Source organism: Glossina fuscipes, unplaced genomic scaffold, assembly GCF_014805625.2.
Source record: "Glossina fuscipes isolate IAEA_lab_2018 unplaced genomic scaffold, Yale_Gfus_2 0, whole genome shotgun sequence".
NCBI lineage: Eukaryota > Metazoa > Arthropoda > Insecta > Diptera > Glossinidae > Glossina > Glossina fuscipes.
The window spans coordinates 11,776,626-11,799,674 of NW_023998414.1; the positions used below are offsets into that span (position 1 = coordinate 11,776,626).

The window sequence follows — 23,049 nt, forward strand, 5'->3', positions numbered from 1 at the left end:
TTATATTTCGTCTAGGTTACATGAACTAACCGTGCATTTTTTCGCGTTTTCGTCAAAAGTTTCAGATTTGTAAAGTTATGCGCCTATCGACGCCATTATGGAAAAAGCTAAGACTTACATGCCATGTTACTATTCAAAGTTATAATTTCGGTTAGGGTATTTTCTACCCTAATAAATCTCAGTCGTCTCAACGCACTGATCGAAGAAAGGAAATATCACGCCTACAATTCCAGTAATGAATGTCGAGACGTTCTCTTCCTATTCTCTAAAATAGATGTTTGTAGTAATATTTATTTGGTTGTTCGAACCTTCAGGCGAAACGAGAAACAATACTGAAATGATTTTGAACATTTTATAAAGCACTACCGTAGCATAGGTAAGCAGCTCTTGTCAATTATCGTAGTTGAGTAAGTGAATGACATTAAAGCGTTGCCTTATCGCTATCATGTTTTCTCGCCGACTCGAAATTTCACCAATCATTTGTTTTTCGTCTTCAATAATGGGAATTAACGAAATTCTCATCACGTAATCGATTTGAAAACGTTGAAGAAATCTTTGTTCTGGGTGGAAAAAGTAATATGGAGTCTATTACACTTGGCAAATTTCCATCTCGATTGACTGCGACCGCATTGTTCACATTCTGAACGGTTTCAGTCAGTCAGGTTAACAAAGCCATTAGTTACTGCCATGGGATTACAAATTTCAAAAATTAATATTTGAAACCAAAAAAAGAAAAAAAATAAATAAATAAATCAAGAAGCATAATAAATATGTACGGGGGCACCGCTTTATATTAATTGTTACAAATGGATCGAATCTATTACGAATTATCCGTTTTGTCAGGGATAGTTATACAAATAGTGAGGAGGCAGTTTTCTGCTCGTGTTAGGGGCCACAGAAACCGCCTCCTGGTATTAAGGATGAAATGTTTATTTTGGACAACGCATTAGCAACGAAGGAGACAATTGTTGTAAAAGTGCTCCAAACACGTGTAAAAATTTGCTTAAAAATTTTATTGGAATAATAAGAGAAAACAGAACAAAAAAGGCGCTAAAATCCGAAAAGATTTTGTTTCGTTTATTAAACGTTTTCTTATTTCTCTACTTGAAGTTTCTTCATTTTTCTGATCGTTAACAAAAAAAAAAAAAAAAAAATGTAGACCTACTAGTAAGAATACAGAAGAAAGCCGGCGGTAAATTTATTTTTTCATTTATTAGGAAGCGATCAAACAGCAAAACTCGTGTTTGTATTATCTGTGCTAGTGCAAAAAAAAAAAAAAAAAAAAAAGAAAGAAATAAAAAAAAAAAAGGCGAGAATGGTGATTAATTAGTTTCTTCAAATTTTGTGTGCGAATAATTTTTTTTTTTTTTTTTTGTTTTAATGGTGTTTTTCGTTTGTTTTTTTGTTTTCTTAAAACCAATGTGTTTTTGAGTGTTTGCTTTTTCTTTCGTTTAGATGAAATTGTTGTCTTTTAGGTACGTTTTGTTTTCCATTTTAAGCGGTAGATGGACGTTTGATTAGCTTGAGTTTCAAGATGTTTAGCAAAACTATAAAAAAACAAAAACTATATATATAAAGTTCCTTAAGCACATTTATACGCATATATTGTGCGAACGCACACGCATATATTTAATATACTCACACATATATACTCTTGTTGCTTTTACTCCATCGCCCGTCTAAGATGCCAAACAGGTGTTTGCATGTATATGTGTGTGTGTGTGTAGGTATTTAAATATGTATTCATATATATATATATATATATGTAAACTTCGTTCGCGAATTTTAGAAATAAATACGGAAGAATAGTTGAGATTAAATGAAATTTATTCGTTTTTTGATTTATTATTTTTTTTTGTTTTATGCCTTATATTTCAATACCTAAAAGCGAATTCTTCTTTAATTTTTGTTGTGTGAAAATATAAATTTTACGCAAAAACAAAAAAGGGAATGGAAAGCTGAAACTATAGTTGTATTCGTCGAATGAAACCTAAATTTGGTACTAACGCTCTTAAGCGCATAATAAAATTTTGGGCCCATATTCTGATGTCATTTTGATGAGTGAAATATTTATTTTTTCTTTAGAACTTTGTGTTTATTAACTAAGAAATTTATTTTACTATTAGCTATAAATATTCTTTGATTTATATCAATTGGTTATTAAAAAAAAAAAAAGAAAAAAGAAAACCTGTAAAGCAATCGCTACAGGTTGCTTCAATTTCTCAACATTCTCTTCATGTTTATAAACATTCTTTATAAACATAAAAACGAGTGAGGATCTGTAAAACTCTCTCTCTCTCTCTCTCTCTCTCTCTCTCTTTATATTTTTCACTCTTCAGGTGCATGAAATTTTTGGAAGAATAAAATTCTTATAGGATTGAAACGAACATAAACAACGAAAACAACAAACATTTGAACACAAAAGATAAGGATAAATGACTCTTTGAGAAAATTTTAAGAGCAAAGTTAAAAAAAAAAATGTAGTCAAAGCTTAACTGTGCGCTTTAAACATTTTTAAGCTTGTCATTTACCGTTATATTACAAGAATCCGTTATTTTCTCTTCGCAACATTCTCTTTAAAAAAAAACGGAAAGAAGAACAAAAAAAAGAGTTAGCAATAAGAGTCATCAGAGTCATCGTTATAAGAGAAGGATGGAAAGAGAGACAAGTTTAAAATATTTACTTTAAAAATATTGACTGAGTGAGAGACAATAATATGTTATTATAGCAAAAACTTATTTACAGGTGTCGGTTTTTTTGTTTTGTTTTTTTTTTGTTTCTTTTATTTTTAGCGAACTATTTGAGAGTTAAGAGTAGAGATAATATGCATACGCATTCACTTGAAACGTGTAGCTTAAAATAGTGCTCAATGAATGCAAATGTGTGTGAGTAGTATGAGTGAATAAAAACAAAATTGGTTTAGGTACCTGCGTAAGTAGAGTCAATATAGCAAATAAGTACTTTTCGCATAAATTTAAGAGTTTTGTCTATATAGTATAACAAAAATTGAATGAGTTTTTATTTGGGCAAAAGTGAATCGGAAGAATTTTGTAAGAAATGATCTTTTTAGTAAATTAAAAAAAAAAGAAAAAGGCTTGATATGTAAATATCAAATAGAATAGTTTTATAGAATATGTATGTATGTATATTGTGTCGCTAGTGTAATCCATTCAGGTTAAGTTAATCATTTACTAAATACATGTGTATATTTATTGAAGCATTCAATATATACGTAAGTTAAGCAGATAGGAAGTCAACTAGCCAGTAGACCAGCTAGTTAGCTAGCCAGGCAGTGAGTTAAAGCTACAAAAAAGAGCCAAATTCATTTAGCAAACTAGGCAGCTACTACTACTAATACTACTACTACTACTACTACTACTACTACTACTACTACTACTAGTACTACTACTACTACTACAACCACAATACTATTAATGTATGGTGACGACTATGTTTACTAGTACTACAACTACTATAACTCTTGCATATATACGCTTAGTGCATAGCGTATTCTACTTTTAACTAAACTCTATATACCTTTTATACAATATTAGCAAACAGTGCGGCTAGAATTCACTCGTCTCACACAACGACTTTGACTGCGCTTGCAACAACGCAACTTATTACGGGTTCGCTCGCTTACCACGGGGCCTAAACTAAAGCAGAAAACAAATCGAAAATCCGAAGTTTAAAACACAAAACTGACGCTATTATTATACGGAAAAAAGTTTCTTACACGCAGTCTACTTACTAATAACAGTAATAGTAGTAGTAGTATTAGTATTAGTAGTAGTAGTAGTAGTAGTAGTAGTAGTAATAATAGTAGTGGTAGTAGTAGTAGTAGTAGTGCTAGTAGTAGTAGTAGTAGTAGATGCTATATTTTACGTTGCTTTTTCTTTACTTTTTATTATTATTGTTATTATTATTATTTTTTTTATTTAATTTTTCATCAACATTAACGTCAGCGTTGTCCATGTATCAATAAATAGTTGTTGTTGTTGGTGCTCTGCATAAGAATTGGAGATTAACAATAAAAAAAAATAAAATAAAAAATAAAAATGAAAAAAATATAAGAAAAAAAGTGAAAACAATCTATAAAACAAAAATAAAGAAAAATCTGAAAACATAGTGAAACTTGTGTAAGGAAAAAATCGCTTAAAAATCAAAATAAATAAATGTATCTATATATATATATATATATATATCTATATATATATATATCTATATATATATATATATACAGTTACGTGTTCATTGTTGTCCGTAATTGTTGTTATTGTTGTTGTCGTCGCCGCTGCCGTTTTCCGAATCAGCGTCATCAACAGAAATATAGTCATAATTATCAACAGCAACAACAACAATAACATTGCTGGCATATCACCGTATTTTGCCGTCGATATCTTGTTAGGTATATCATCGGAATCATATCATATATGCTTTTAAGAGAGAGTGTAGAGACGTCGCTGCCGCTTTTTGCCAATTTTTTTATTTTTTTCATTTTTTTTTTTTTGACATTATTTTTGTTATTGTTAATGTTTTTGTTGTCGTTGCTATTTGTGTTCTCTTCCTTTTACGATAAAACGATTTTATTGCTGCTACTATCAGCCTGCATGTCTGCTGCTCTTGTTGTTGTTATTTAAATTTTTGCTGTTATTTCATCCTACTGTCGCTGCTCTCCTGGGTGACACGTTGTTTTGGTGTTAATACTACGTGAACGTTAGAATGAACATAACACGACACAACATAGCAGAACAGAACAGAACCCAACATAACACATCAAATATCCATCGTGTAAAAAAAGTGAAATAATAATAAGAAAAAAAAAAAAGAAGAAAAACAAAAAGGAAAAAAAAAAAAGATTTTGCGCCACATTTCGCGGCTCCTTTCCTAGTAGTGTGCTCCAGTATAATTTGCACACATTTGCCTTTTTGTTGCATTTGCATTTTGTTGTGCTTTGCTTTGCTTTGCTATGCTTTGCTTTGCTATACTTTACAACACAACTACTACTTACTGACTTGGCTATTTGTGCTGAGCCGCACTCTCTATACGGCGCGCGGTGCGATGTTGTTGTGTGTTGTGTGCCGCAAACAACTGTTTTCCACTAGCAACACTTGAACATAACAGTGCCACACGTAGACGCACGTAGACGTACGTAACTGAAAACTCGGATAAAATATTTTCTTTTCAAAACATCATCAATAAGGAAAACTAAAAAGTTAAAAAAAAAAAAAATTTACGGTAAAGAACCAGATTTTAAGTAAAAATTTTTTTTGAAAAATTTGCAAACGTTTCTCAGAATATGTGGTAACAACGCATACGGCTTAAAGTACATGGTTTTTGAAGTAAGTTAACAAGAAGGTTAAAGAAAAAAGAAAAAAAGTAAATATAAAATATTAAAATATAAATAAAAAAAAAAAAAAATAAATAAAAGAATTAAACAAAAAATGAATAAAAATTTATGAATATTTGCACGTAATATATTTACAAAAATCGTGCAGTAATAGTGTTCGTGCTGATTAACAGAATCAATGAATAGTAAAATAATTTATAATATTTTTTATTGTAATTTTTTTTTTTTTTTTTTTTTTTTTTGGGGAAAAAGCAAACGTAAAGTTTTAAACAAATATAATCAAAAAAAAAAAGTGGGAAATAAATGCATTTCAGACAAATGGACAGACAGGTACTGATCGTAAGTTGTAAGATATAAGCAAACATGTTAGAAAATCTCTCCTCTGTTGTTGTCTTTAAAGATTTTGTGATAATTTTAAGAAATTTCGTTAAAAAGTTTTTTTTTTTTTTTTTTTTTATAACCTTTTAGTGAAGATTCTATTAGAGTTGCATTTACGTTAGGGTATAAACTTTGTTTTTAATTTAATGAAACTATTCTGTCCGAACAATTGGTTTTTATCCTCTTTGTGTTTGGTTTAAGGACAAGATAAAGGTTCTTTAGTAGGTTACACGGTTATATCCCTTTCTCCACTCAATAAATGAAAAATATTTCATATCCGTTAAAAAAAACATTATTAACAAAGTTTTGAATTTAAAAATATTTCGTATTATGGCTATGTGTCAATGGGCTTTCAATTCGTATAAATGAAAGACAGAATTTTAAGATAAGAAAGGTTGTGTTGTTTTCTTAATTCCAAGTGATAAGCGAATCTTTTAGTTTTATTACTAGAGCTGCTTCCTTGTAACACACTCTTCTTCTCTTTCCATCTACAATTTCCATCACGGGTTTAGAGTAAAATTTCGATGAAAAAAAAAAAAAATTTTTCTTCACCCATCTAACGATGCCCAGTACCACGATATTATTTTTCATATCCCGTTTAGAGTTTAGAGTAATTTTAAGAGGCAGCAATAAAAGAAAAGTCCTTTCGAAAGAGCTTGCTTTTTACTTGCAATTCGAATTCCGATATCCAAAGTTGAAAGCTTAATGTGTGGGTTTTAAAGAAGACCTCTTTCGTGCTCTCTCACATTATTCCCAATGTAAATTTTTGCTTTCTTCCGATAATAAATCAAAATAAATCGAATTTTTATATAAAATTAGCTTTCTTCACATATTGTGGTTTTAATAGACTACGTCTTTCAAGGCTCGGTTTAACGTTGAACCGAAAGAATTGTAATTTGTTAAAAACCAGTTTCGATTTTACAACGAAGTCCAAATTTCGATTTCGAATCCGATTACGTTTTGGATCGCAATATTTGATTTCCGCTATGCCGGCTTATTTCACGCAGAGACTTAGAATTCATTCCAAAAAACAGTTCTCTCCTCAGTATTGAATAAAATTTTCATTCGGAAGCAGATAAGTTGATCTTTCATTATCATTGTTTCAGTGACGCGGAGTGAACGAGAGGTCGAGCGAGAGGTTGAGCGAGAGAGAGTGAGAGAGAAAGAGAGAGAGAGAGAGGAAGGAAGAGAAAGAGCTAGAGAGAAAGTGTGCGTGTGTGTGCGTACGTATATGTGTGTATGGGTGTGTATGGGTGTGTGATTGAATGAAAGAGTCGAAGAGAGAGAGAGAGAGAAAGAAAGAGAGAGCTCCACTTGTATATAGTAAAAACGTTGAACTTTGCATTGCAACCTTCCATTTGAAGAGCGGCCGAGTAGGCAAAGGATCTCAATTAAAAAAACTCAACGGTAACGGGTTTAAATCTCAATTGCGCTAGAGTAAGCTTCATTTTCCAATTTTCAAATAATTTCATATATCATTACAATCACTTTCAGTGTTTTATCAGTTAGGATCTCCTATTTTACGCATATACCCCCATCCTAAGAGTACTCTGTATTTGTTCTTGTGAAAGTGTTCAATAATCCAACTCGAATTTGATTAGTCAAGGCTGGCCTGGCTAATAAAATTTTTTAACAAATCCAAAAAATCTAAAAAAAAAAAAAAAAAAAAAAAAAAGAATGAAATTTACTCTCTACACCTTTTGAAAAACATAACTTTCTTATTATATTTGGACACCTTTAATCGTGATTATACACACAAGCACATACACATATTCACGCACCCACAAATCCATTGATGGACAAATCAGTATCAAAATTGAATTAAACAATGAATTCAAGGTTGAAATTTGAGAAGATCGTTAGGTATATTGAAATTTGAGGCAAAAACGAAGTTTTAATAAGAAATCAATTTTTTAATCTAATGGCAAGTAAAACAAAATATTGAATTCATCCATCATTCAGTTCATAAATATATATATATATATATATATATATATATATATATATATATATGTATATAACAGTAGAATTCCAATAAAAGTTTTATATGTGCGTATGCATATAGTGTTGATCAATTTAAGATTCCAAATTCAGCTATAGTGCTTGTCTATCCATCTGTAGGTAAAAATTCCTCTATATACGATGAATGCATTTGCAAAATTGATATCAAACTATTTAATATATGATCGAGGCAGTTTGGTATTGAAAATAAACGAAATCGATCTTTACGATCACAAACTATATATGCGTCCAATATATGCGTCCTCTGACCAAGAGATCAAGTCTGTTTCCCAAAAATTATTTTAAGTACTTTGAGTATTAAAAATTGTTGGATTGTGTGAATCGGTCTAAGAACTTCACGATAAAAAAAGGTTCATTTTAACAGGAGAAATCAATTTCAGTTTACTTAACCATAGGATAAGGTATGTGGGACCGTTTGTCCGCTTATCTTACAAAATTGAAAAAGAATATGCCTGCTTTCACATATATATATATATATATATCCCGATCAAGTTATTCATCGTTCTATTTGTCTTCACAAAATTTGAAATATTTTTTTCTTTTTTTTTTTCGTGTTAACTGAAACTAAATTTTTCTTTTGTTTGAGTTTTCGAGGATTTTGTTCCCATTAAGAGAGATAGGTTCCCTTTTTTTTTTATCAATTTCCAGTTACTGGAAATTGCAGTGAGTATCCAAAGTAAGTTTTAAATATAATTCAAAACTTTCTCAGAGTTATGTTATGGGGATGAAAGATCGGAGTTTGCGACATAGATGAATATATATTTATCTCGACTTATTTGTACGCATAAATTCCTCTTATATGGAAGAGTTAATGAAATGGATGTTTCATATATAAACTGAAATATGAAATGTTTTCTCAATTTTTTTTTGTCAATTTTTACTTTGACTTTTTATTTAGACAATAGCGAACAAGAACAATTAATGATGTGCCGTTGGGTTTGGTTAAAAAGTAAACTTTTATTTGCTTAATATAATAATTTGGTTGGTTGTCACACATCTCGCTTTTTTGGCGTGAAAGACAAATGGTTCGCAAAGCGTTTCGGTGATCGTTGCTTTTTCATCTCTTTTCGAGTCCTGAAAAGAGTTATTTTAGTTGAATTAGTTAAGAGTGTATGATGCGTCCATCCTTCCTTGTTGGATATCCTCATCAAATTTTACAATTATGAATATGTATTTGTCATAATAATGTATTTTAGAAAATATTTTTGTCATTCTGTCGAGTCATTTCGTTACAATCTAATTTCATATTACATATACTCGTTGTTTCATAATTGCATAAATATATCGCTAAAGAGGTCGACATTGTTAATTGGTTAAGATGTTTACGAAGACCTTAAAAAGCTTGTTGAAAATTTTTTTTTTTTTTTATGAAATTTAATGAAATTGCACCTTATTGTGCAAATAAATAATATATTAGGTATACTTCTTGAGAGAGAAATCAAATTTAAGTTTTAATTTCTCTTCCTTTCTCTTTTTCGCTTTCCCGCTTGCTCCATTGCTCGTTTCTAAATTATTAGCAAAATATTAGTTTGCATTTATTTAAGCAAGAGAGAGAGAGAGAGAGAGAGAGAGAGACGAAGAGAAAGAGAGATAAAAATCATGGTTCATTTCTTTCAAGTGTTAGAAATTTTTACCTCATCGCGATCGGTAAATATGACGACTATGCATATGTGGATGCATTTTTCTTTTAGTGAGACTTGAATTTTTATCAGCTCAAAAATCTTCTCTAGCAGATCGATAAACGTGTCTATGGGTCAATTATGAAAAACATTTTATTTGGGATAAGTCTTTGACTTGAGATGAAAGCGGATAAAATTACTCGCAAGCGCGTACTATAGAAAATTATTGTTTTGTAAAAAACTTTTGCGAACTTCAATAACGTAAAAATGTAAATTATGTCTTCTGAAAGAAAGTTTTCCTTCCATCTGCTAGAAAATAGTTCAAGAAATCAAAAAAAAAAAAATTCAAAATGAAAATGTTTTTTATTTTTTGTACAAGTTTTCCTTAAACAAATTTCTTGCTTTGTTTTTTTTTTTTAATTTTTGCCGAAAATGTTTGTAGGAAAGTGTTAAAATTCGTTATAACTTTTTGTTTTTTTTTTGTTTTTAGATATCAATGTAGTTTCCGATACGGATTTTAATCAATTAACTGTATCGACATCTTTAGCTGTATACTTGTCGTATACTCGTCAAACACGGAATATGTGTAACACGAAATTACGTTGTAATTAAATGACTTGAAAAAGTGATAAAAATATTATGTTAGATACACACACATTCATAACGACAAAATTTAATGAAGAAATCCGACAAAAATGGCTGGACGGATGATCAAAATGAGTGAACTGCCTTAGGTTAATTCTTATAAAAAGTCCTTTTTTTTTTGCTGATGAATGACATGAACTATGCGTTTATAATAATATCTGCGAGTTAGGCTTTGTTCGCAAGATAATTGCGATATCGAAGGTGTCGCATTTACAATCTAATTCCTTCTAATGGCTTTGCCATATTTTTTTATTTTTAAAAAAAGCTTACAACCGTTATAAAAAAGCTCGAAGGCCTAATCATAGTTTTGGACCCACTTAATTCCTCTTATTTACCCATTTCCGTAGAGAATGTTTTATGAAAAATTCAATAGTGTTTTTGAAGAAAACAATTTTCTTTTTAGTAATAAGTTTACATGTCCGACTTCATTCAGTTTCATTTTCTAAATAACATAACATCTTTCATTGCAACTTACAAAGAGATGTGTACCGCATTATGAAATCAGTTTCCTTTCCTTCTCGCTGTAATAGTTTTTCTATGCGATACTTTAAACCTTTAATATATTAACTGACATACATCGCAGCAGTTATTTGAAAGTTAAAAAAAAAAAAAAAAAAAAAAAATGGAAAAAAAGAAGAAAAAGAAAATCGTTGTTAAGTTTTTTTTTTGTTTTTTTTTTCTTTTTTTTGAAAGGAAAGAGAAAACAAAAAAAAATTTTTTTTTTTAAACGAAAGTAAATAAAAATGTTAAGGGAATAATCAAAGTTCCTATTAACATATATAAAAAATCGTAAGCCCAGTCTGTTAGCTATATGAACTGTATGTATTTAAATTAATTAGTTTTATATTGAAATGAACTAACATTTCTTGTTAAAAAATTGAAAAAAGATATAAGTAACTGAAATGAAACGGAAACAACAACGCAAGAAGTCATCGAAAAGAAAGAAAGAAAAAGGAAAAGCAAAAGCGAAAAACTAACAAATAAATAAATAAAATGAAATAAGTATAGAAGAAAGGATCTCTAAATTATATAGCCGACACACATACACACAGAGAAAGAGACACAAGCAAACAAAGTTTGCATTATAACGTAACTACACACATATATATATATATATAAAAATATTTATATATATATATATATATATATATATATAAAATCAAATAATGGAATTTTATAGTAAAATTTGGAAGTAAAAAGCACTAGTCAGCTTAAGCACCCCGTAACCTTATATACAACCCCACGCATAAAGAGGCAACTAACTGATTGCAAAAACGCACTGGCACAGAACCTATCAAAATCAAAAAAAAAAAAAAAAAAAAAAAGAAAGAGGAAAAAAGCCGTATGTCTTTTCAGGCTGTTTGCTGCCTGCCAGCGTAGCCTTATGGCTCCCTTAGTGCCAGTGCCACAAAAACAACAACAACAACAACAATAATATTAACCAGAGCAACAACAATCATAATAAAAACAAACAGATTTAAAGGCCAAAGCCATGCAAAGTTCTTTTTTCCCTCTTTTCTTCTTCAATTTTGTTTTGTTTTTCGCAAGTCGGAGTCAGTTTTGCAGCCACCACCCACCCAAGTAGTACCCATAACAAAAAAAATAAAAATAAAAAAAATAAATATATAAAAGTAAAAAAAAAAAAAAAACGCGACATGATAAGCTACCAATGCTCTCTGAGATGATGACTTTCTTCATTCATCTCCATCTCCGTCGCTGAAAGTTCAATAATAGGTTTTCAAAATTTATGCACCAAACTCATAGTCGCTCTGCAAAAAGAAGAAACAAACAAAAAAAAAAAAAAAAAAATGAATATGCGAGCGTATAGTCAGTAAATAGTTCCGAAAGTTATCATTAAAGAGAGAGCGATTGGTACCAAAAGCAGCTTATTTCCGCTCTTAAGGCACTCTGTCGGGTTTTTTTTTTACTCTTACGTTAGTAAAGTAAAGTAAGAGCAGCATGCCCAAGAGGAGCCTAAGCAAAGGAAAGGGATTATTTTTCCCATCTACTTACCATGTACAGAATAGAAGCAATAGTAGTAGCAACAACTATAAAAACAAAACGAATTCAAGAAAAAGAAAAACAAAAACAAAAACAAAAAAAAAACTTTCAACACACTTTAGTTAAAAAGCTACGCTCTGCACTCTTACTCAGCATTTACTGTACAACATGCGAGTATATGCGCGCACACACACCGAGATATATGTGTTCGCTTGGCTGTGTGTATTGTAAATAATATGCACATGTGTGTCTACAGAGTTGTAGGATTACTGCGCTTTTGCATTTTGGGACTTTCGCAGAGATTGAATATGCGTTGCGGCTGCAGTTCTTGCAGATACTTTCATAAGTTCGTTCGTTCGTTTCGCTTGCACCGGCCACAAAATTTTCTTTTTTAACCAAAAAAAAAAATAAAAAAAATAAAAAAATAAAAAAAATTAAAAATAAAAATAATAATAAAACAAAAATATATATATATATATATATATATATTGAAAAATTATAATAAAAATAAAATTTATATATATACGTATATGTCGAAAAATGCATATACAACATACATAAATATACACTACTACCGTTCACAACAGAATTACATATACTTATATATATATTTATATAGATATATATATACACATACACTTTTACACGCATACTGAAACAAACCAATATACATACATAATTACACATAACACATAATACACACACACATACACATATATATATATATATATATATATATGTATACACACACACGCACACATACACTCTTCCATACATACATAAAAACACAATTCCATAGACATTTAAAACGCGCGCGTTTGTCAATTTTTCTTTTTTAACCGGATATTCGATTTCTTTTTCTTTTTCACGTTAAAGACTTTGTGAGTTGTTGTCACTTGAAAGGCGGAAAAACAACACAAAAAAGAAAAACACTTTTCTCATAGATTTTTGTTTTCTCGTTTTTTTTTTGTTTTTTTTTTTTTTTTTGTTTTTTTTTTCTTTATTTGTTTTATTTTTTCTTTTCTAAAGGAAAATTAAGCCGGACAAGTGTGTGAAAAAACCAATTAACGCTGAGACGTAACGGAAAGGATTTAAATAAGAAATAAAAAAAAAAAAAAAAAAATTAATAAATAGATAAGAAAAAAAATTATATTTTTGTTGTTGTTATAACTAAGGTTGGAATTCAGATGAAAATGTGAAACTTTTTTTAGCAAAATCTTTATCATCATCATAACTGCTAAACAGAGAATGCATTTGCGAAACATTTATTAAAATAAAAACAGAAAAAAAAAAGAAAAAATTGACGAATCACAAGAACAAAAAAATCATAATTTTTTTTTCATGCGTTAATCCAGTTGTTGTAATCAAAGTCAATTACACGCAGTGAATTATATGTATACACAAACACACATAAAAACAAACGTTTTGATTTTTTAGTTTCTTTTAACCGTACTCTCAATATAACGAAACCGTGTTCAGAGGAAGAAGTGCGTGTTCCAAAAAAAGAAGTAAAAAAGTACGCGGTAAATAGTAGATAAACAATATATATATATATATATATATATACATACATATATATTTACATACATGTATAAAAAAATGTAGAAATGTAAATATGTATATATATATATATATATATATATAAAATCTGTCAGACAAATTTTCTTTGAGCAATATGAAAGCAGAGAAACACAGACAAACGAACCGATGATTAAAAAGTACTATTATTATAAATCGACTTTGAATCCTTACTGTTTGATCTTTTGGGTTACGATCTTTTAAGCGCTTTTAAAAATGTTTATTTAAACTCCTATAATCGTCTCCTAATTAGTTGTGTGTGCCATAAGCAAAGGAACTTAATAAAAAAATGCTATTGTTTTTGCTTTCGGAGCAAAATTTTTAAAAACCCTTTTGAAAACGTAGTCATATCCCGAGCGAATTAAAATCATTTTAACTAAAGTGATCGCAGTATATCGGATGAATTAACGAAAGGCTTCCCAGAGAAGGGAAAAAACATTTGCGTTTATTAAATCGTTGAGGGTTCCATTGGATCTCTAAGAAGCTTTGTTTATCGCAGGCTATCAAAAAGCAAATCAGATGCAGAGAGCATCGCTTTCCAGCTTTCTAATAACATTACAGCTCACTTATTAGCTGCATTATGTAATAACGTAATGCACGATCCAAGCTTTTCTTTTGAGATAGTGACACGTTCAACAATAAATTATTAGATACCACTATGACCTAATCGGATATGGAGATTATTTAAATTTATCAGCTATTCGGCATATATAGGCACAATAATTAGGCAGAATATAGAAATTTTGAAACAAAAAAAAAAAAAAAAAACACATTTTAACGATTATTTCAATGTCATACTGCCTTAGCGTGAACAGAAGATAGTCTCTCTTGTTTTGAGCAGCTTTCGACAGTGATGAGATCTTTTTGCGTCATTGTATGTATATCTCTGATAATTTCATAACATCACAACGTTTACGTAGCCAAAGTAAGCTTCCGATGTTGTTTGTGACGTCGATATAATTATTGTGAAAGTTGTTCAAGTTTTTAATCGCGATTATCAGCGCAATTGTAGATTGATTATTTTCCCTCTGATCAATAATATCACTTTTGCACAAACGTTCTATAAAAGGACGTATAGACGGACATTACTATTTCAATTTGAAATGAAGTAGAGGTTGAATTCATCAGACTTTTGATAAAAGGAATAATAAAATCAATCAATTCAATTTTAAACTAACCACGAAACATATGTACAAATATTTATAAATATATTGCGTAATAATATTTTTTTTTTTTGAATACATATACATAACTAAGCCTAATCGAAATTTCTTTATCGTTTTTTCTCTATCTATATAAATAATGTTTTGTTCTTTTTAGGCAAAGTATTGAAAAAAGGAAAATTTCTTTTCAAAACTCAATAAGTTATTTTGAAAATCGAAGGAAATGATTAAAACTGAAATAATCGTCGTGTACACGCAGAAATATTAGAAAGACAAGAGAAGAAGCAAAAAAAAAAAATAAAAATAAAAAATAAAACTTGAATTTGATTGTGCAAGTGTTGTCAGTAAATAAAAGTTAAAAAAAAAAAAAAAAAAAAAACAAAACAAAACAAAACAAAAAAAAAAAATATATATATATATCTTAAAAAATTCTACAAACTAAACAAAAACAAAATAAAGAAAAGATAAAACCAAATACGTCTCTCAGATCATCGGCAGAAACCTCCGCCTGACCACAGCAAACGCAAAGAAAAATTTTGTTAATGTTTCCACCAGCAGATCGTCGTAAAACTAAAACAAAATTAAACATTTATGTTAAGTTAAAATCAGCAAAAGTGTGTTAAAAGTCGAAATTTAAACTTTCTAACTAGAGCCTGAACATTTTCTTTTTTAGTTAACTGATCAAATGAAAAAAAAAAAAAACAAAAAAAAAAAAAATATTCTTAAACCGCAGCTAATCGAACAGTTAAGTAAGTTTCAGTTTTATATTTTAACGCCATTTTTGAATACCGTTTGGATTAAACAAAATTCAACAACAACTGAGCGGACTCTTACAAAATTTGAACGTTTCGCCCGTTTCTTCAGAGCTCTAGTGTTTAGTGTTTTTTATTAAACTCAAAAAGTATATATTTAAAGAAAAAAGAAAATTTAAAAAATTTTGGATCTACAAAAAGAAAACGAAAAAAAAAAAAAAAAAAAAAATAAAAAAAAATTAATTTTTTTTTTTTAAATTTTTAATTTAAAAAAAAAAAAAAAAAAACAACAAAGCAAAACAAAACAAAATAAAACAAAACCAAAACCAAAATAATAACAGTAATAATAAAAATAAACAAAAGACTATCGTGTGTGTGCTTGTGTCAAGATAGAATTTCTGTCCCTCCTTACAACTAACTGTCATGAACTTTATCCATTTCTGAGATAAGACCAAATTTTCGTAATATTATGGATTTTGGCTGATCTGCTTAAAGACAGCAAAGCATTGCATTTAACGGTATTTGTTTAACACAAAGCAGCAGGAACGGAAAAAAACAAACAAAAAAAAACAAAAAAAAAAACAAATAAACGACAAACAGCAATACAAAAAACAAAACGGTAAGTGAAAGCTAAATATTTTTAGTATGTATTTAAATCTAACAGAAACACCTTTTCTGTATTTCTTTTTGCCTTTTTTTTTTTTTTTTTCGTTGCAAAAAGAATTTATAGCAAAAGTCATAAACCGTATGTTAAACTCAACTTTGCCGCCGGCAAAACGAAATATCATCAGAATAGTATCTCACCATAAGAAAAATGAATGATGTTCAAAAGATTCTCTTTAAAAGAGAAAAAACAAAATAAAACAAAAAACAAAAAAAAAAAACAAAAACAAAAAAAAGATGTAATCTACGGAAAAAGCTTAAACGCTAATAAGCAAATGTTGTCGTAAACTTAAACATGAACATTAGCTAGTGTTAGACTCCTTGGCAAGCAAGCCTTCACTTCACATGCTTTGCGGTCATAAATTTGGCAAATCATACATCGAAAAAATACTTCAAGTCATTAAATCATTGACTGATTTCATTTTTTCCCCTAACTTTTTTACCATTAAATGGCTAATTAAACATTTGCCGAATAACTAGATTTAAGTCTTAAAGATTTTTTTTATGTTATATTTAACACCAAGAAAGTTTACTAACTTTATCATATCGTTCGCATTACTTACTTAACAGAAAACTGATTACACTTTCAAATATTTTGATTTTTATTTCCAATCGAGTTACCTGATGCTTTCATCTAGTCTAGTTTAGCACGGTTCTTCCTTCCAACTCTATTTTTAGTTTAGTTTAGATGATCTATTCAATCTACTTTGCATAGTTAATTTCGTAGGTTTAATTAGAGTACAGTTAGTCTGTTTAGTCCTTTCGGACTTAGTTGCTTCGACTTATGGATTATTGGTCTAATTAGTTTAGTTAAACTGCGCAATAATTTAGTCAGTCAAATTAGTCAATCTAGCCAATCTAAGCAATCTAGTTGATCTAATCAATCTATGCAATCCAATCAGTTTAGTTCGTCAAAGAACTTTTTCCCGCCGGATAGATAACTGCAATCATTTGATTGTGTGACCCGGTTGTTTTAGTTAGCGCAGCCAGTTGCTGAAGATTTTGTCAGGATTACAAACGTGATTAATGTTATGGATCCAAATTTAAGGATCTAAAAACTCCATTCTGCTCACTCATTTGGCCATTTGGCTTGGAATTATGCTCTTTCTACTTATCTAACCAGAATCTTTACATTACCGAATCGACAAATCTAATCGCTAGTTGTTGAGTAAGTTCGAGGACTTGCTCGGGAACTTGAGAAATGAGTTCAACATTTTTTCCGAACAAACCTAAATGAAAATGTTTCCTCCCGAACTAAGGTAGGCAGGTAAGGATACCTTATCCAGTTGTATTGCGAGCAATGCAATCCTGTTCCTTCTATAACACATGTTTTTTCCCGTATCTGTAGCAGGAAGCAGCATTCAATTCGGCCTAAACCTTAACGTTTAATTTATCTTTGGCTTTTTTTTTCAAAAATATATTTCTGTGTTAAAAGCAAAAAAAAAAAAAAAAACAAAAAATTTTATCGTCACTTGTATTCGCTGTCAAATCGTGCCAACTAGCTATTTTCAAGTAATTAAACTGTAATTACGTAAAACTTTAAAGCCAGGACAACACTTGCATTCCGTAGCATTGTTTAAAGAAATGAAAAAAAAAAAAAAAAAAATTATTTCTCGTCACGTCATTTATAATAATTTTTAAAAAATTATTTTCACCTTTATTGTGTTTGAAGAATTTTATGACTTTTTCAAAAATTAAGCAGCACATGTTTCTTATTTTTAAAAAATATATCTCGTGACCTGTAAATGTAATTGTATAGGAAATCTTTTTAGAAATGTTTAATCATATTTTGATAATATTGATTGATTGATTTAAGAACGATACTGAAAACAGTTATAACAATTTTCTGTTATATACAAAATTTCCTTTTAGTAAAAGATTAACTTCCGAGGATACACACATACATTTTATAATAATAAGTCTTTCGGTAGACAGTTGTTAATGTTCGTATTACTGGCGGCGACAGCAATAGTAGGAGAGGTGGTAGCAATCGTAGTCTTAGTAGAACTAGAAGAAGCGCTAGTGACAACTACTGATCGGAGGATTAGCTAAAGTCTTAATAATTTTTCTCGATCTTTGCCATTTCTAATACACTTAAAATGAGGAGTTAGTAGCTCGCTGCTGCTGTTTAGTCCTCTTCCTGTTTATCATTTGCCAGCAGTAATAATTATATCATTATTAATAGCATTATAAGTTCAATTGATTTCGGAAAATGTGATGGCGTCAACTAGAACTGTAGCGCTAGAAGTAGTAGTATAGTAATAGAATCGGTTCATCATTTTTTCATTTATTTATATTTATTTCAGTTAAATGAGATTCGAAGAATAAAAAAGCTTTGGTAGTATTGACGGCGACACTAATAAAGCAGCAGTAGAATGTTATAGTAGCAGCACTAGTAACAGCGGCAGTACTTAGAATAGTAGAAGTACTACTATCCGTAAAAATAACAAAAGCAGTTTAAGTAGTAGTGATAGCAACTTTAACAGTAGTAATAGCTGAAGTAATAGTACATGTTGTACTAGTAGTGGTAATATTAAATTAATAACAATAATTGTAATAGCAATAGCTGCTCCAGTATTGGTCACTGTGTGAACAATACTTCTAAAGCAGCAACAATTAAAGCGATGGCCGCGTTACCGAATAGTACGAATAATAACAAGGCAATAGTTTATCATTAGCAATGGCCGAATCAAAAATAATTATTTTTTTTTTTTTTTTTTTTTAATATGATCAGTCATTCAGAGGATGTTGTTACCTATTCGCGTAACGCGGAGGTCGTGAACGCAGTCCAGTGGTGACTTGAGCCCAATTGATAAATGTTATGCCTTTACCGACTGGGCACGTACAAGGGCTACGACAAAAGTAAGCCCTATCGCGTTGAGATTCGACCCCGTAAACACTGACTTTGTGATCGCGAATCTTGTCTACACGACCGCTAATGCGGATCAAAAATAATTACAATTCCTGACCAAATTATTTAGTTAATAAGAAAAGGTCGACTCCTCTGAGAAAGTTACCGCATTACCAAAACAAATATATTATCAATCATTCAATTATTTCGTTCTGTCGAATGTAGCGCCTATTAATTATGTCATCGATTTTTTTTTTTTTTTTTTTTTTTTTTTTGTTATCTGCGCCATATATCTAACTAAACTAAAATATTGTTTTTTTCTTTGAAACATTTTTTCAATTGTTTTTTTTTTTTTTTGTTATTTGCAAGCGTCTTTTTTCAATCCTCATTAATAGTCGAAATGAAAGGCAATTTTTTGTTAAACTTGTTCAAAAGTTTCTTGTAGTTAAATTTTAGAATAACCGAAGAATTACGCATGCAGACACACACGCATATCTACATATACATTGGATCAATAATAAAATATTGCAAACAAAATAAGAGGCATACAATGTATATATGTTTGCTTATACGTGTATAACTGAAAAGAAGCGAACAGAAAATAGCCTCGTCAATGATGCTGACGAGATGATGATGAGGATGGTGTTGGCTGCAGTGATTACATATATATATATATATATATATATATATATGTGTGTGTCACACACGTATGATCTATCAAAAACATATTCGTACCCTCATATATTCAATCCAAAAATATGCAAAGAATTTCTATATTTACACATAAGGATAAATGTGCGTACTACAGGCTAATACATATATATATATATATATATTGATAATATTCATAGTATGAGATTAAAATAATTTGCGCCTTGTGTTTGTAACAATAATCAAGAAGATATGCTTTGGAGTAGTTATCAAGGCGTAAAATTTTAAGTTTGTTTGATTTACGTTCAGTAAATTCGTCTCTTTGGTTGATTGTATTTGCTCTAGAAATCTTGTTTGAAAAACAAAAGAAAATTGAACACTGCTAGCATTGTAGGTTCGAATCATCCTAAAGGCGAAAATAGTTTACAAAGTTCGTTATTAACTTAAAGACTTGGATATCTACGCAAACGAAGAAGGAAAATCCTGATTCTATAGCCTATGAAAGAGGAAAAGCCTTAAGTATTTTCATATATTTATATGAATTTTTTTATATTTATTCATATATTTATCATCTCTATCTACGTTATTAAGTTTTGATAAAATTCGATAATAAATGATGATTGAAAGCTAAACTTCAAGGACATAGGTACATTTAGATTTATATTGCAATCTTCAAGTTTGTAAATTCACCCACATTATGTGCAAAAATAAAATGGAAAATTTGAAATGACATTCATTAACAATTTGAAAGCTGAGAAAAGCTTATAGGCAGAAGAGTAAAAACCATTTCCGCTTAACTGAATTAAGAAATCAAAAATGGAACTAAAACAAAAACTGAACAATATCTATATACTCTCTTTAACTGATACTCCAATTCATTACTTTGTCACTTTGTCCATCAAATGTTGCTCTTCAATAAAATCGGAACGAGAACTATAATAATTTAGAAAATTGGAATGTCAACGAAATTAACGATCGGGAATTGGATACATGAGCAAGGATGTTATTTTTTGACCCATAACTTCATATGCCAGGAATTAAGAAAAAGAAAAAAAAAAAAAAAAAAAAAAAAAAAGAGAAAAAAAAATCGCTTATGGATCTTTATAGTTATGTATATTTATTTACATTACTTAGATCTGATGAGTAACCAACATTCGTTTCAAGGCATATATAGATTTCTAACTTGTTATATGTCTACGAATGTGTTTGCATGCTAGTTGCAACTCTGCATACGTATATATGTATACATATTTATGTGTATGCATTTAATTCTAGAAAAAAAAAAAAAAAAACAAAAGTTCAACAAGAACAAGTTGAAATGTATATGTATGTATATATATGCATGTATGTATATATATATATATATGTTCATGGATACGATTAAATATATATATATATAAATATATATATATATGCATGTATGTGTGTACGAATTCAGTCGAAAAAAGTAAAAATTCTTGTTCATTTTCGTTTTCTTGTTTTTTCTTTTTTGGGGTATGGTGTCGTCTTCATATCCCGAAAAAAATATATACATTACATTTTATTCATTTGCAGGATATGTGCTGCGAGAGTATTCAGCAAAAAAAAAAAAAAAAAAATAAAAAAATAAATAAATAAATAAACAAGAGAAAAAACATACGAGATACTGACATGAAATGTTATGCATGCATGTTGGTGTAGAGACTATCTATATATACAAACACATATACATCTGCATTTATACCTATTTTTTTATATATATATTTTATATAAAATACATTTTTAGGGTTTCAAACGGCATAATGTCGGCATGTTCATATACATATGTATGTGTATGTCTACGTGTGTATGCTTGTGAGAACCCTCACTTTTCAATATCAAAAAAAAAAAAAAAAAAAAAAAAAACAAACGGTAAGAATTCACTTACATATATACCATAACTTCACGTATACGAACTGTCGAAAATTGCATTAAAACAAAGACTGACTGACTGACATACGTAAATTCATACCACTGTACATACTTAACCAGTCTATGCATAGGGTACATGCATTTGTATACTACATACATTGATGAAAATTGCCAAAAAATGTTTTTGCCGAAAAAATAATAAAGTAGAGAAAATAATAATAATAATAATAATAATAAAAACAAAAAAAAAAAAAAAAAAAAAACTGACTGAAACAAAAGAAAGCTCTAGACCCCAAAAACAAAAACAAAAAACTCACGTAAATTAAACCCTTGTATTTTTTGGCAATATTTACACATATGTATGCATGTCTGTGCATAAGTTGCACACATTCAGGTCCTCAAGCAAAGAATATTGAGAACGTACCGTTATACAATATCCTGACTGAGGCTGAATAATGAAACGAAATGTGAAATGTTAATGCATACAAACATATACACATATAGGTAGACGCATGTAAATGTACATACGCATGCACATAGAAAACAAACTACACTTACACTTAACGTTGCTGCGCTGCATCGTTAAGTTTATATGCGCTAACGTCCTGGTGCAATGCTTTAGCTGATTAATTGAAGTGCGAGTTTAAAATAACCGCCACCACCACCACCACCACCACCACCACTACCACCACCACTACCACCACCACTACCACCACCACCATCAGCCATCACCATCACCATCACCATCACCATCAGCATTACCATTACCACTAGTATGACATCAATATTGTGTCCTCGCAACATTGTTGTCGTCATCATTGCTGTCGTTGTTTTTGTCTTATTTTCTCTTACTTTATATCCAAAATTTATATAAAATAAATATGTCTGTAAGCGTAGGTATGTACATAAATACGTAGAAATGCAAAAAAAAAAATACAAAAAAAATTTTTGTTTCTTTTCTCTTTACTTAAATTTTTATTGTTTTTTTTTTTTTTTTTTTTATTATTTTATTTCATTTTATTTGGACGAAACTCAATTTTTTATCCTTTTTCCTTGAGTAGGACTTTTTTCGGTTGATTTGCACATTTTTTGGCAATTTTTTTTTTTTTTTGCTTTTCATTTCATATACATGCAGTAGACATACCGGGAATGCATGTGCATATATATTGTCATTAAATGTTTGGTCAGTCACTCATTCAGTACAGTTGCAATATTCAGAAATTAATGGACTTTTGATGTATTCGCCAACAGATTTTCTTTTATTTTATATGTATTTATACTCGCTGACGATGCTTTATCTATTTTCATTTGAAAAGGGTTTCAGCGTTTCAGCACAAAGGTGTGTATTGATGTGGTATGACGCGTCTATGAACATTAAGGAAGTGTGAGTGATTGGGTCCGATGAATTCATGATAAACGAATATGAAATCAAGTAATGACGATAGTTTACCAAATTTACATAATTTGCATAATATTGTGCATCAAT

General features: G+C 29.6%; 2 long non-coding RNA genes across 2 annotated transcripts; one reads left to right on the plus strand and one right to left on the minus strand.

The window, feature by feature from the left end:
- Nucleotides 1-4,504: 4,504 nt before the first annotated feature.
- On the minus strand, nucleotides 4,505-5,081 carry LOC119642407. The gene is made up of 2 exons (XR_005248038.1): nucleotides 5,012-5,081; nucleotides 4,505-4,706 (listed from the first exon to the last, which is right to left on the minus strand). It is a non-coding gene; the product is annotated as an uncharacterized LOC119642407 (long non-coding RNA).
- Nucleotides 5,082-5,254: 173 nt separating this feature from the next.
- LOC119642400 lies at nucleotides 5,255-15,135 on the plus strand. The gene is made up of 2 exons (XR_005248033.1): nucleotides 5,255-5,342; nucleotides 14,914-15,135. It is a non-coding gene; the product is annotated as an uncharacterized LOC119642400 (long non-coding RNA).
- The last annotated feature ends 7,914 nt before the right edge of the window (nucleotides 15,136-23,049 follow it).